Consider the following 15,182-nt stretch of genomic DNA (forward strand, 5'->3'; position numbering starts at 1 on the left):
TGGCTTTGGTTATGCTTTCCAGGGAAAATATCTGAAGCTGCCGTTGATGCTGCTGCTGCTTTTACTGGTGATGCTCCATTGCTGTTCCCAGCAGCTTTGGCTGCCATTACCTCAGTGCAAGTCCCTTCGTTACATCTACTGCTCCTGCTACTGCTGCTGTTGTCGTTATTATTTATGTTTTGTTATCCGTTGACCAGAGCGGTGGCGCTTGTTTTTTTACACACACACACACACACAAACACACATGCTGTTGCTTACCTATTTTACGATAGAATGAATATCTTGCGCCGCGCCTATCGGGTGTGAGCGTATAAGGTGTGTGTGTGTGTGTGTGTGTGTGTGTGTGTGCCTTTGAGTGTGTGTAGTTTCTGCCACAGTATTTTTCTATAAGCTCGCAGGTTTCCCAGCTCTGTTCTATTCCCGCTCTGTGTGTACTGTGTGTGTGTGTGTGTGTATTAGTTTTTCTCGTCTCTCTTTTTTTTTGTGTTTTTGGCTGCTGCTGCTTCTATGTACTTCCGTTTTGTAGTGAAAAGAGCTTTGCGTGTTTCTGCATGCGTGTGTGAGTATCTCTGTGTGTGTGTGTGTGTGTGAGTATATGTGCGAGTGTGTGGCTTGACTGTTTGTTTGTGCTTAGAGAATTGATGGCAAAAGGATGTGTGTGATTTCGCATGTGTGTGTTGTTCGTGTGTGTGCCACAATGTTTTTGCCAGTAGTGCTACTGCTGGCGCTGCCTCTGCTGCTGTTGTTGGCCGCAAATATCTGCTGAATGAAGTGGCATTTGTTAGTGTGGTTTAAAGTAAAGTGCGCGGCGTAAGCTTTTAACAAGCGAAATTGCTTAAATGTTGCTGGACAGAATGAACTGTGGGGGTGGTGAAGGGGTCTGGGCTGTGTGGCAGCAGTTACTTCCCTTGACTGGCTTAAAGTGAGAGCGTGGAGCTGGTCGCGTGGAGAGCAACAACAACAGCAGTGCCAGGAGCAGCAGCAGCAGCAGCAGCAGCAGCAGCATGCACAAGTGTATGAGAATGTTAAGTAGTCATGTAGATGTCTAGCCTGTGGAATGACTAAATAAGTTATTCATATCAAGTATTGTTTTGTGGCTTAACGCAACTTGAGTGCTTTTAGATTTCGTTTAACTAAATAAATGGGAAGATTCTCATACATGGCTTTTCGTCTATATTTCTTTTTTTTTGTGGTTAAAATGGCTATGATTGTTTTAATATAAAATGAAAATAGTTTTTAGAAATTTATTCAATTTCCACAACTTTCGGACATAAGCATACAAATAATATATTATCTCTAAGACATTTTTCATCCACTTTGTATGTTAAGTTCAATTTAAACTCTAAGATTTCAGCTTGAATGAGTGATTTTCATGAGTATACCTCGTCTCTTTAATTACTGTTTGATAGCCATCAACAAGTGGAAAACAACAAAACTATAAAACTGAACAAGTTCCGATAGCAATTGAATTTTGATTTGCGGAAATGTTGTTTGCTCATTTCTGTTGTTATTCATCTCGCTGATACATTCTTGAATCAATGTATATACATGCAAAGGAATTCTAGAGGTTTTCTCGCTACACACGCATACATTTCAATTTTGCTGTGCAACACTCGCATACGAATTGCTTTTCTAAGTGAATTTAGTTGCTGTCCCCACCCCTCTCCCACTCATTCCATACAGAAAAACCTTGCGTAGCTTTGCCATATAAACACACACGCACACACACTTATGTACACACGCACATACATGCATAAAATAATCTTTTTATGTGGCTGTTTTGAGCTGCTCGATAGCGCAATTTGAGAGGCAGCATCTGGAGCAGCATCTCCATTGTTTGATCTTGCTTGCTGGCTGGCTGCCTTGAGTGACTGACTGACTGACTGACTGCCTGCCCGCCTGACTGACTGACTGACGACGGACGGACGGGCCACACTGGCAGTCGGGCCGGCCGGCAGGCAGGCAAAGCGTCCCCATGGAGTCGTCAATAAATACGATAAAACCAAACATGTTTCATTTGCAATGGCGAAGGCACAGTTGAGATCCCCAGCATCCTTGGGCCCCATGCACATCACATCTCTCATCTTACAATAGGCAGCAAGGAGCCTTATAAAATTCAGCGAGCAGCGAGCCAACGTCAAGCATTTTGGTTCTGCCCAACTCCTGAGTGGATTTTGACCCATAATTGACTTGTACACATGCCAACTCCCCAGTCGAGCAGGTCCTTCTGTATCCTCCTGCAGTATATGCGTGTCTAGGCGGCGTTAGTCGCCTTACACTTACACTTACACACACACACACACACACACATACATGCTCACATCTATATATTTATTTATATATTTATATTTGCTCTAGTACTAATCCTAAACACCCACTCACAATATAACCCAAACAGTTGTAGTGTGCAGAAATGTCAGCTTTGACATTTTTAATGCCCCCATAGCTATCATTAGATGAGCGAACAAAGCGCAGCCATCGAACAAAGGCAATCGAAATAATCAATACAAATTTTATAACCTCACTCGCACACACAAGCACGCACATACACACACTAAGACACACACACACACACACACACACACACACACAGAGCAACACACACACACACAGAGAGACACACAACAATGAAATACATTACAAATCAATTGCAATCGCTCGAAAATCGGCGTACGAATTTCCATAGACGATGTTTGGGCTTTGTGGCTGGGTTCCTGGTTGGCTCCTGGATCCTGCCAAAAGCCAAAAGGGGCAACATTATTATCATCATCAAGCGTACAAAGTTAGTGCCGTCGGCTGCAGAGTTCGCCAGAGCGGCTTCCAAATCGGCAAATGAAACAAACCAGGATTTACATCTACACAGTTATTGCTGCTCACACACAAACACACATATCTAGAGAGCTGAAGTGTGTCTGTGTGTGTATGTGTGTGTGTGTGTAGCATTTCCTTTGGGTTATTTTCCGGGAACAACATTTCATGGCACTGATAAAGCTGCCATGGCAGCAGCAGCCGCAGTCGCTGTCGCCGCCAACAGCGCAGTTGCCGCTGGCAGCGCAACTGGGGTAAAGGCTGCCACGGCGCCGACGCAGCGAGCGTGAGAGAGAGAGAGAGAGAGCAAGCGAGAGAAGGAGAGCGTGTGGCACATTTTTCGAGGGAAATTTTGCTCAGACAAGTGTCGCTGCGAGCGTTTTTCTTTTTGGCGTTGTCAGCAAACGGAGGCAGGCAACAACAACTGCCCCCGGGGCGGTAGGCAACAAAATATTTGACGCAAATGCCGCGGCATGTGTGTGTGCGCGTTTGTATGTGTGTGTGCGTGTGTGTGTGTGTGAGCGGTGCCGCGTGCACTCCAGGCAATGTCAAGTTGACACTTTCACCAACACACTCGCACACACCGCGTATAAGGACGACAAGCAAGGCAATTATGAGGTTGCTTATGATGATGATGATGATGATAATGTCGATGATTGTAATGGCGAATAAGTAATTAAGAACTATTCAAGAAGTGTAGCAGCATTCATTGCAGTTACGCATAAAAGAGTTCACCTTAAGCTGCAACTGAACAACCAACAGCAACAGCAACATCAACATCAACATTCCACTACATACAACTAAGAACACGCAAACATGCAACATTCAACATCATTAAGAGGTTGCCTACAGGCCTACAAGCTACACCAACAACAAAAGGCAGCAGCGGCATCAGCAGCAGCAGCAATGGGCAGTGGACACCCTCTATAGAGGTTACAATTTTGCTATTGTTGTTTGTTTTGCGCCATTTACGAGCCCATCCATCGCCCATCTCTTTTCAACTGCCGTCGTCCGCTGTTGCCGCTGTGTGGGCCACCCACGAAAACAAACATAAAGGTGCAACAATGACGCGCGTAGATTTTTCAACTCTCCAAGCAGCGTGTGCTCGCTTTCTCTCTCTCGCTCTCGCTCTCTCACTCTCTCGCTTTCTCTCTCGCTTGCTCGCTCTCTAGCTCAATTCCATCTCTCTCACTAAAAATATATTTGTGTGTGCGTGTGTGTATATGTGGAAGTGTGTGAGTGTTTATGTGTGTGTAACTGGCTCTCCTGTTGCAATTAGCGCTCTCTCTGTTAAGTCATTTCGGCTTGTGAAAGTGAATTTTTAGAGACTGTTTTGTGTGTGATTGCAACATTGTGCGGCGGCTTAGGCCACCAGGAGGGGTGCGTGGGGGGTAAGTTTTGAAAGGGGCTGTTTTGGCAGGCGGTCGGTGTAGCTGTAAAAGCCAAGTCCAGCTGCGCGGCTAACAGCATCCCACTAATAGCGCTAACAGCATCGATCGATGCACGCTTTCTCAGCAGCTGCACACGGCGCAAATAGTGCTGCATACCCAAAAGGCGCAACATTTATTTACTTATTACCTTAATATAATGACAAAAATAATGCAACAAATTAACAAAATAGCATAAATTTAAATTGAATTTTTTGAATTTGTAATAAATTGCTTAGTATTCACATTTATTTGAATTAATATTAATATTAAAAGTAGCAAGTGAGGAAGGGGGAATTTGCTTACAATAAAAATAGCGTAATAACATAATGCTCAGGTAAATAATCCATAAATTGATCACACGCTTAAACATAACAGCTCTAGGCTCACAGAGTGCCTTCAGTAAAGCTGGCAACCCTGCACAACTGGTCCGCATATAGTACGGCTACAACAAACAGATTTAACAGTCTTCGTGACGTTCGTGTACCAAAAATGCGGGGGTGTACACGGATGCACGTGCGCTCGCTTGCTGGCTCTCTCTACCTCTCTCACTCTCTTTCTCTCTCTCAGTTTGGTGGTGTCTCTCTCTCTCTCTTTCTCGCCCTCTCTCTCTCTCTCTCTAAATGTTTCGCTCTCGCTCACGCCTGCTCTCTCGCGCTGCCTGTGGCACTGTTGTTAGTTGTGCTTCCGTTGTTGTAATGCTTCTGCGCTTCTGTCGCTGCCGCTGCCGCTGCTGCTGTCGCTGATGACGTCGCCGTCGACGTTGTGGTGTTGGCAGAGTTTTTGCCTTTGCTAAAAATCCTACGCAATTCGCGAGAGTCCTTCAGTCGTTATCAGACAAGCGAGTCCAGCAGTCGTTGCGTTCTGTTCCTTAGCCGTGCAAAAGTAGCCTAGTGAAAACAAAGCAAACCAAACCAAACCAAACCAAAGCAAAGCAAAGCAACAGCAAATGTAAAGCTCCCACATAAAAAAAAAAGGAAATCAATTGTCGAATTCTCAGCCAAGGAACAACAACAACAACAAAAACAACAGAGTTAAACTTATTGTCAATAGCGGCAAATATTTCGGTAGACGACAACGACGCGTTTTACTTAGTAGCGAGATTTTTATTGACGTGATTCGCAACGCGTTCAAGTGCAATCATCAAACAACATACAAATCAAATACGAAACGAAGCAAATAACAAGTAGACGAAGAAGAAGAAGAAGAACAAGCAGCAGCAGCAGCAGCATCCGAATCAGCAGTAACACTTTGCAGGACATTTTTTAAACGCGCTGATTAACGTTGAGCTTTAGTAGTGTAAAAGAATTATAATAAAGTAAAAAACAAAAAACAAAAAAAAAACAAAAAACCAAAACAAAAACAAAGAAACAAAAAACAAATGCAATTAGTCAAACGGCAATTTCAAGAGCTTCTCAATTAGTTGTGAAACATAGCGATAAACAACGAAACGAACACACAAATCAAAAACAAAAACAAAAATAAATCCAATAGCAACAACAACAACAAGCATAATAAACAGATAAAGGAAGCAAGCAACAACAACAACAACAAGAACAACAAAAACAACAACAGCAGCTAGCAGCAACAACAAACAGTCAACGCGCTCTTTTATTTGGCCGACGGTTGTTCGGCGCTTCAGATCACATTTTCCTGTCGACGGTGTTGCTATAAATTCAATCAAAATTTCACACTTTGGAGTAAATCTGTTTTACGTGAAGCAGCCAGCGGAGTTATTTCAGCAGCCGCCGCCGCTTCCGCCGTTGCCAACGCTGCCAGCGCCGGCGACAATTAAAGCGATTAGTCCGCCAGTGACAGCAGCCGCAGTAGCAGCGCCGCCACTGACGCCGACGCCGCTGTCAGCGACAACCGCCACAATTCCAACAAAGAAACTCGTTGTAAGTACCCTGCTACCCAAGCCCTCCTACAAACAAACCCCCTACCCCACCAGCCCCAAGGAACCCCCCTGTACCTTAAGACATTGCTTAATTATTAATGTTTTTCTTGCTTTGCGACTAATGTGAATGTGAAAGTTTTGAGGGTTCTAGCCCCCACCCTTCCCCTGCCCATAAAAGTATGCAGTATGAATTATTTCTGTACCAATTTTTGTTTTTCGTCTTTGTTTCTCCTTTGGCAATTATTTTTACATATTTCGCTTCGCACGCAATAAATTAATTTATGTCCAACGTCAGGCACGTTTCGCACCCAGCTCTCCACAAAAAAAAAAGAAAAAAAGAAAAAAAGAAAGGAGCGAACGAATCGGGGGCAAAACGTAACGTAAACGCTGCCCGCATACCTCGGCATCGCTTGGGGCGCACGTTTCTCACCTGTGCCCATTCATTACAACGTGTCGTTTATAAGATTTGGCGAGTAAATCGTTTTAAGTGAAGGACAGACCGGTCGCCTCAAGCACACAACAACAGAGCACAACACAGAACACAGAACACAGAAATTAAAATTCCAGCTATCCTTGCTATCCAACAGGATCTAAGCTGTATTGTAGTTGGGACACGTCTCTGACGTCGTTTTCGGTTCGCTCGCGTTCGCGTTCGCGCTCGCGTTCTTGTTTATAATATCGTTGCTTATAATTTGCTTTTAATTTGTTTGGCAAACGCCAACACTTCAACACGGACGACGACGCCATCACCTTGGACAAAAGGACACACAGTCACACACACACACACACACATACAGACCAGAAATAAATGTCATAAAAATAATTACGCACCGCGCGTATAAAACGTAATGCGTTCACAATTCGCGTGTCTCAACGCGACTTCTTTGTTCCTGTTGCCCGTCCCGCAGGACTCCCTCATTACTGGCACCCATAAATTTTATGGCACAGCTGTAAACGCGAATAAAGGCTCATCGAAAAGTGGCCATAAATAAGTTGAAATATCAATGTTAGTATTTATAGTGCGGTTTTTGGCAGGGCCACACTCAGTTCCGATAGCCTCCAGCTGTTATCTGATAAATGGCTTTATTTTAAGCACAAACCAAGCGGAAGTTGTTAACAAAACTTGCTAAATTTTAACTGTAGGTCAAACTTTAAATTCAGTTCATCAATTTTATGAAGAAGCCATCAGATAAGTTTTCATACTTGTAGTGCTATTTATTTTCGGCTTATTGATTAACTTGAACTCAAAGTTTTCCAAGATAACACATAAAATCTTATTAGTATTATTTAAGAAACTTGCTTGCGAGCAGCAATAAAAATTTTGTAAACAAACTCACGAATCTATTTCAGCGACCTGCTGAAAATATTTCTCAGCCTTAAAGATTATGTAGCTGGCCCAATCTAATCTTGTGGACTATCAATTCCTTCGCTCTATCATCTGGTACTTTATTTAAAGATATCTTTATAGCACCCCTCTGGAAGTGCGCTCATATCTTATCGGCAAAGCTTAGTCCTAAGCATTGCCTAAGTTGTCAGTTAAATTTAACTGCCAAATCTACATCAAATATTCCAACAGCGACGCCTGCCCCATAAATATTGCTCTATACTCCATCCATACTCTGCCAACGTCTCGTTCGAGTAACTCGCTCGATTTCTCAAGTAGTGCAATATGTGCACTGTAAATGTCAGGCTAACCTACACCTACCTATTGATGATGGCTGCCTGCCTGTTGGTAGTAGTCGTAGAAGTCGTAAGCCACATTAGCTGCTAGGTTGAGGGGGAGTGGGAGTGGGAATCCAGGCATTGGCATTGGGCGTCGGCTCTGGTGCTTGTCTAACTGCCAGTTTAGATTTGTGTCTAGTGACTTTGGGCTTGTGGTAAACACTTGAGTTTAATGGTTTGTTGACTGCTCCACCAGCAGCCTGAGCCTCAACTCAAGTCTGGAACGTAATGCTGAAGAAGCACTGTATGCCAGATCCAAAAGACGTTTTTGTACGAGTATAATAAAATTCTCGTCCATTGCCATGACCATAAAAGCCGGCAAACGTAAACGAGCATTAAACTGCCAACCACTTCAGCACTCGACTCTCGACTGTTTTATTATTTACTAACTATTTTATTTGATTTGATTTAATTTTGGCAGTTGCCATCCCTTCACTTCACGTTTTCTTAGTCAGGCTGTTTAAAGGCTTTCAGTCGCATCTGGTCAAAGCCAATTTCCAGTGACATACCATAAGCATCAGCAAGATTATCAATGTCCTAGTTCTTTGGGTATTTACGAACAGCAAGTCAAAAAAAAAAAAAAAGGGAAAAAAACTGGAAGCAATCACATAAATGGGATGAGTAAGGTTTTGTAGCAATAGTTCTAATGGGTTCTACAAGGCTTAAGTGGGTTGACAATAAAAGCCATCTTCTTGAGTTGGCATACACTAAATCTGATGGCATATTAAAGCTGGAAACAACTTAAGTGCTATTAGTATTCTATTAATTATTTAAAATGTTTAGTTCACCAAAAATAATGTTTCTTTTAAGCAATTCAATTGTATTTTATGGATGAAATAATTTCAAACTAACTCACGCTTACTAATTCAATACAAGTAATAGCTCTGATTGTCGCCTACGATTGTATTTTCATATATTTGCCTGTTTTGCCCCTAATTTTCTTGCTGCTGTTGGGTATGCTTATGTAAGGTGCTTTGCCATTGCGACGAATTTGGCGTATTTTCGAGTGGATCAGTTGGCGAATAACACAGCTCATCCGACTGCTTACACACTGCCAACAAGTCAGCTAGTCAGTTAGTCACTCAGTCAGCTAGTCAGTCAGGCAGTGAGTCCATAATAATGAAGGGAAGCCAGCGAGTCCGGCGAGCTCTCGTTGGTTTGTCCTTTTTGCAGCTGCTGTTAAGCGCTGCTTGAGGGGCTTAGCCGACGCCTTCCTTTCCATAAAACTGTCACAATGAAGCCAGGCCAGGCCATGTGGGTGGGTGGTGTGTGTGATTGTTTGTGTATGTGTATGTGTGTGTGTGTATGTGTATGTGTGTATATGGTAGAGAAGTAGATGAGTGAATGAGTGGGTAGCCACAAGCAATTAGCTGCCATGCAGATGTGGGGCACAAGTAGCAAGAGAATCAAGCAACAACAACAAAAAGGAAACCGCAAATCAAAAGCAAAAACCAAAACCAAAAGCAATTGTCAGCCAAATTGGTATTGGCATTGACTGCGTTGAGATTTGATTTATCAACATGTTTCACGTGCGACACAAAAATCGCTGGCATTGTCAGATCTCCCACCAGCCAGCTGGGGACACAAACAGATAGAAGCAGCAGGCAATAAGGACACAGCGGGCTGGAGTCGATGGCGTGGCGTGGGGTGATGTGTGGGGGGAGGGGGAGGGGGCAATCACACAAATACGACGTATTCGTTTTACGCGTCGCAGCATCGAAATGTGCGTGCCACACAAAGCGGGAAACTGGTTGGGAGTTGAGGAACCCAACTGACGCGTTTCCGTCAAGTGCAACAAGCAGAAGATGAGCAGATGAGAGTCGAAGGGGGGGCGTCAAGGCAAAAGGGCAGCCAATGGGAAGGGAGACGGGGGAGACAGGGAGGCAGGCAGTCAACGTGCGTGGGTTTATTAAAATTTTAATATCAACGGGAAAAGTCGACAGGCAGCCAAGTAAAAAATGTGTGCGGCAAAAAGTTGTTTTTTTTTTTTTTATCTTTTGCCAGGACGAATGTCGACGCACAAGCAATCAACTCCAGCCAAGAAGCTGGATGGCAGGCAGCATGCCACTACAGCTGCCAGGACGCCATCGGGAGCGTTAAGAGAAGCTGAAGAACCGTTGAGCTGCTTCAATGTGTGCGTAAGAAAATAAGTCATTTTCCCTTAAGGGTAAAAGCAGCCTTGACTTCGCTCGCTGGCTGGCTGGCTGCTTGGCTGGCTGGTTGGCTGGCAGAATTCATCGATTGAATACAATACAAATATGTCAACGAGCCGCTTGAGATGTCGATGTCGACAACGGGCTAAAAATCTCAGAGAGCGAGAAACTTTACCGAGCAGAGCAGCAACAGCAGCAGTAGTATCCAGCAGCCAGAAGAAGTTCTTCGGTTTTTAGCTCATTTCAATGTGCCTAGGGAAATACATAGGGGGGAGAGGATTGGGAATGAAAACTGCTCCGGCTGCTGCTTGCCTGCCTCTCTGCGTGTCTGCCTGACTGCGTGGCATGGCAAAACCAATCAGTCAGCGGAGTGGCTTTCTGCCGGGGTGTTGAATTACGGGTATTTTGTGTGAATTGAATTTGGCATGCCAGCAGGCAGGAGATGAGGTCCTCAACTCAAACTCTTATGCCAATATATATGGAAAACTTGGCGAAATTATTTGCAAACGCATTCCATTTGAGTTACTTAGCACAGGCGAGACAGGAAGCAGGCGCCAAGTGACAACCACCGGCGGCAATCAAGCAACGCACCACCCCAACAACACCAACAACAACAATAACAACTAAATAACAGGGCAAAGGCTGAACCAAGTCGGCCCGAGAATTGTTATTTTATGAAATTGCAAACACAATCAAGTTGACAAGCAGCAGAAGCAGCCTCTTTTGTCTTTATCTTTGGCTTACGGATTGCCTTTAAATGAAATGCGATGTATTTCAGGATATATTTGTATGTGTGTGTGTCTGTGTGTGTGTGAGCGGGTTAAGAGTGCCAACATCAGACAAATAAATTTCACTAATGGAGCTGTTATCGTTTTTGCTTTACAAACTTAAAAACTAACCGAAAAAAGAAAACAAAGCTCGCTTGTTAAATATATTTGAATTGAGTGCAAGAAACTGGAAAACTGCAAGGAAGGCGAAAAAAATACTATGAGCAAAAAATAAAGAAAAGATGCCAAAGCACTCGACAACAAACTGGCGTAAAAAGAAGACTACAATCCGCTTTTGCAACTTGCAACTTGCGGCACTGGCATCATGGTCAAAACTATTGTTTTTGGCGTGTGCACCCAGTGCGTGTGTGTGTGTGTGAGGACAGCCAAGTTATTAGATTCATTTCAAGTTGTACGGAAAAGTGCACTCCAAACACTGAGACTTCAAGATGGAAACGAAGTCAGTCAAAGTACAATTTTTGTGGGTGGCAAAAAGTTCAAGAAACGCCCACAAAACACACACTAGTAAAAAAATAATAATAATATATATATATATGTATATATATATAATATGTATAGAAAACTTGGGGCAGCTGGCGTTGACAACACAACAGTTGATAATAAAACGAAGGGGGTTGGGGCTGGAATGGGTGTGGTTGCTGCAAACAGAGACCGCAACACTATAAATGTGGGTAGTTGCCTCCGAAAACGGGGCACAAAAGAAACCGCAGCATCAGCAAAAGGCCTTTGATGGGTAGGCGTGGCCAAAGCGCCTAGGCAGTTGCGGGTGCGGGGCCTATGACTGAGGGTAGGCGGCACTTATTTCAAACAATTAACTTGATATTGTAACGGCTTTTGTAAAAGAGGGAAACGAATCGCCCCGGAACACCCCACTCCTTCCAACCTCAAGAAAGGTCAGAGAGATAGGAAGAGCGAGAGAGGGAGGGAGGGAGAGAGGGAGTGACAGGAAAAAGAAGCAGCTTGCCTTGTCGATGTGTAGTCAAATAACAAAGCAGCAAACGGGGCCAAAAGAACTTGGCAGCATGTGGCCAAAAAGCAGAGCAATCTTCTTTACTTTTGCACTCGAACTCATACACTTGGTGCGGAATGGGGAGGGTGAGGGGCTATGGTTTAGCTAGAGACCGGGTGGCTGCTGCTCTGGTGGTGCCGAAAGAAAAACATAATAAAATCAAACCAAGTGAAACTGCGGCGACTGCTGTTGCTGCTTTTGTTGTTGCTGCCGTCACACGAAAGTAAAATAAACTGAAAGAAAAACAAAAAACTCACGAAAAAGCGCTGAGGCGACTCTGTCCTTTAACCCCCTCTCCTCTTCCCCTATCCCCTATTGTTGTTGTCTAGTGGAATTGCTATCAGTGTTACAGCCGGCGGCATTGCTGCTGCTGCTAATGCTGCTGCTGTTGCTGTTGCTGCTTCCCCACAGCAGCAGCAGCAGCAGGCGTCAACTCTTGTGCTACACAACTTGAACACGAAGTTCATCAACTAGCTTCGTCAGAAGGGGTGGGCGGGTGAGGGGGGGTATGGGAAGCTGCTTGCCCGCAAATGGCAGCGTCCAAAGCGTTATTATACTTGTTGTAGCTGTAGTTGTTGTTGTAGTCTTAGTTGTTGTTGCTGCTGTTGCTGTTGCTGCTGCGTGTTTGTTTGCCACCAGAATGAATATTGCCCAAGCTGCCTGCTTTCAGCCCCAAGCTATTTGGCTTTGACCTGGCTTTAGACTCGCCGACGACAGCAGCAGGCAACACACTCACACACACACACACATTTTTGCTCCTGGCGACCACCTGTCCTGCGCTGCAAGTTTCTTATACTTTTTTTTGTAGCTTCTGCTTGCGTTTGTTTGTTTGTCTTATAAATTTACTTACGCTTATTTGCGCTGGAAATGAGCTGGCCATGGCAATCTTGGTCCCAAAGTGCAAAGTCTCTTTACACAAAATACAAAACAACCAAAATAAAAATAAAAAAAAGAAAACCGACAACAGAAATCTCCAAGATATTTTACGTTGACAAACACACGCGGCATATGCGCAATAATTTACAAAATTATTGTGCCAAATTGTTAACAAACGAGAGTAGTGCGGTTAGGGGGAGGCGAAGCGCTGCAGCAGATTGACAGTGGGGTGTGCTTTCTATATGATTAGTTGACAGAGAAGAAATCCAAAAAAAAAAAAAATAATAAATAACAGGAAAAAAGAAAAATGGAAAATATAAGCAAGTAAAATTGCCAGAAGGAGGCAAATATTTGACGTTTTTTAGCGAGCAAAAGGCATACAAGCACAGACACACACACACCCACAGAGAGAAAACAGAGAAGTGCATTAACAATGTGTGTAATGCCAACAAGAATAATAATAAACAATTTTCAGACAGCGGAAACGGGGGAATGCATTAAAAAATGAAGCGTTTGTTTTTGAGCAGATGGAAAGATGGAAACGTTTTAGAGCAGAAAATGATTTGGGGACTTTAACCGACTTTCAGTTTTGTCATTGTTTCAAAATATATAAAAATATATAAAAAATTCAATGAACTTTAAATGTATTTTCTGGTGACGTAATATTTATAACAATAATTCTGTGACATCTTGCTTGAGCCGATCGACAATCGGAAGCAAAAACAATGTGGAAATGGCTTGACTCGTCATTCTGCATGTATTTATTGCTGTCATCGTAGTATTTCAGTGTGTTGTCTATTACTATTTTACTGCCGTCGAGTCAGCTGAGTATTGTCCATAAAACTTTAACAACGGATTGTTTTATACGACTGTAAACCAAGTTCAATTTGTTCAATGCTTCCTATTTTTTATGTATTTGCGTACTTTTAATAAGCATTTCAAGCGATAGCGCTATTTCTTTCCTATCTTCTCTATTTACCAAATAAAACTTGACAATATTCTGCTGAAGTTCTAATTTGATTGCAGACTAAATAGTTGAAAAAAAGAAGAAAAAGAAGGAAAAGAGATGAAAACCCCGTTTGGAACTTTTACAGTGCCAGCAGCACTGGCCATGTCAGTATCTGGCCTCAATCGGCAATCAATGACGACCCACTGCCGCATACCCCAGCCCAATGCCAACCCCAAGCCCATTGCATTCGCAATTCGATTGTGAATCCTGGTAGCCAACCTGGCCTCATCCTGCCACATCCTGCTTGGCCCGTTTTGTGCACAGGAAATGTTAAATGATAATGCGTGGCACGCATTAAATGCAGTCGCCAGTTGCAGTTGCATTCGCTCGTTGTTGTTGTTTGCTTTGTGTGTGCGTCACACATTACGTATACGTAATTTTTATTGCGTATACGTAATGCATTTTGATTTCAGGCAACATGCAAGGCATGGGAGGATAACAATTTAAATCGTTGGCGGTCATTTACGTGCATGCCATGCAAAATGTATTGTGTATGCGCTCGAGTGTGTTTATGTGTGTTTGTGCGTGTGTGTGTGAATGAGAATGCGAATGGATGTGCATATGTGTGCAAATATGTGTTGTCTGTTTTGCAGCGCGTGGCCGTTATTTCCGCTTTACGCGCTGCCACTAATAAAAATCGTTTAAAAAACCGCATGACAGCAACAGCAGCAGCAGCAGCAGCAACTGCAATAACGTTAAATAATAACAATCATGTGTGCATTTTTGCAGCAAAACCACCCGCGTACCTTAAACACCACCTCCCCAATCTGCCCTACCTTCCCGCCTTAGTAACTCTTGCAGCCAGTCGACGCCGCGCGCTGAACTGACAGATTTATGTGGCCCGACAACTTCAAACTGCAACGTGGCGTAATAAATCTCAGCTTCAAGAGGCAAGGCCCCCTTCCCCCTTTCCCCTTCCGCCGACCAACCAGCCTCTTTCTCTGTTTCTTGCTATCTGCTATTGCTGCAGCTTATTTGTCCGAGTGTCTGTCCATCTCGTTGGCGGCGTCTGAGTCTTCCTTTGTCTTCCATTACTAAAATTAAAATCTCAGGCAAAACTCGTTTTGCGATTCTATTACCAAAAGTGACTCACACCAAAAATCGACTCAACATATTTCTTCCTGCTGCTGTTACTATTCTTTTTTCTGCTCTTCTCTCTCTTTCTCTATCTCTCTCTGTCTCTCTCTCTCTCTCTCTCCATCTGGCTATTTCTTTTTCTCTTGGCTGCTCTTCTTCTTGACGGCTTTTACACTTTTAAACGTCGCATTATTTCCGCTGCTCTTAGTCTGTCTGGTCTGCTGTCTCCCCCTTCCCCCCATTCCACTCCCCTTCCACTGGTGGTGTGTGTGTGTGTGTGTGATTTTTCGTCTTGTCTTTTGGGTAAATGAAAAAAAACGTTAAATTAAATTATGATTTCAGTCGTTGAGTCTCATCTCATCTCTCATCCCACGCTCACTGTCTGCTCTTCACTGTTTTCATATTCGTTAAATTCA

The 15,182-nt window shown here is 43.5% G+C and overlaps 1 protein-coding gene across 3 annotated transcripts in view; it reads left to right on the forward strand.

Annotated features, from left to right (window-relative positions):
- Positions 1-15,182, forward strand: part of LOC6557797 (RNA-binding protein Musashi homolog Rbp6) — a 167,273-nt gene that overhangs the window by 85,708 nt on the left and 66,383 nt on the right. Inside the window, exon 1 of one of the 3 annotated variants that reach the window (XM_032740471.1) lies at positions 5,784-6,133. The exons of the other annotated variants lie outside the window; for them this stretch is intronic. The gene's annotated coding sequence lies outside the window, so the exon portion shown is untranslated. Of the gene's footprint in view, positions 1-5,783; positions 6,134-15,182 lie in introns of those variants that run through there. 3 annotated transcript variants of the gene reach the window in all.

This window comes from Drosophila grimshawi, unplaced genomic scaffold (assembly GCF_018153295.1).
Source record: "Drosophila grimshawi isolate 15287-2541.00 unplaced genomic scaffold, ASM1815329v1 contig_44, whole genome shotgun sequence".
NCBI classification, from domain to species: domain Eukaryota; kingdom Metazoa; phylum Arthropoda; class Insecta; order Diptera; family Drosophilidae; genus Drosophila; species Drosophila grimshawi.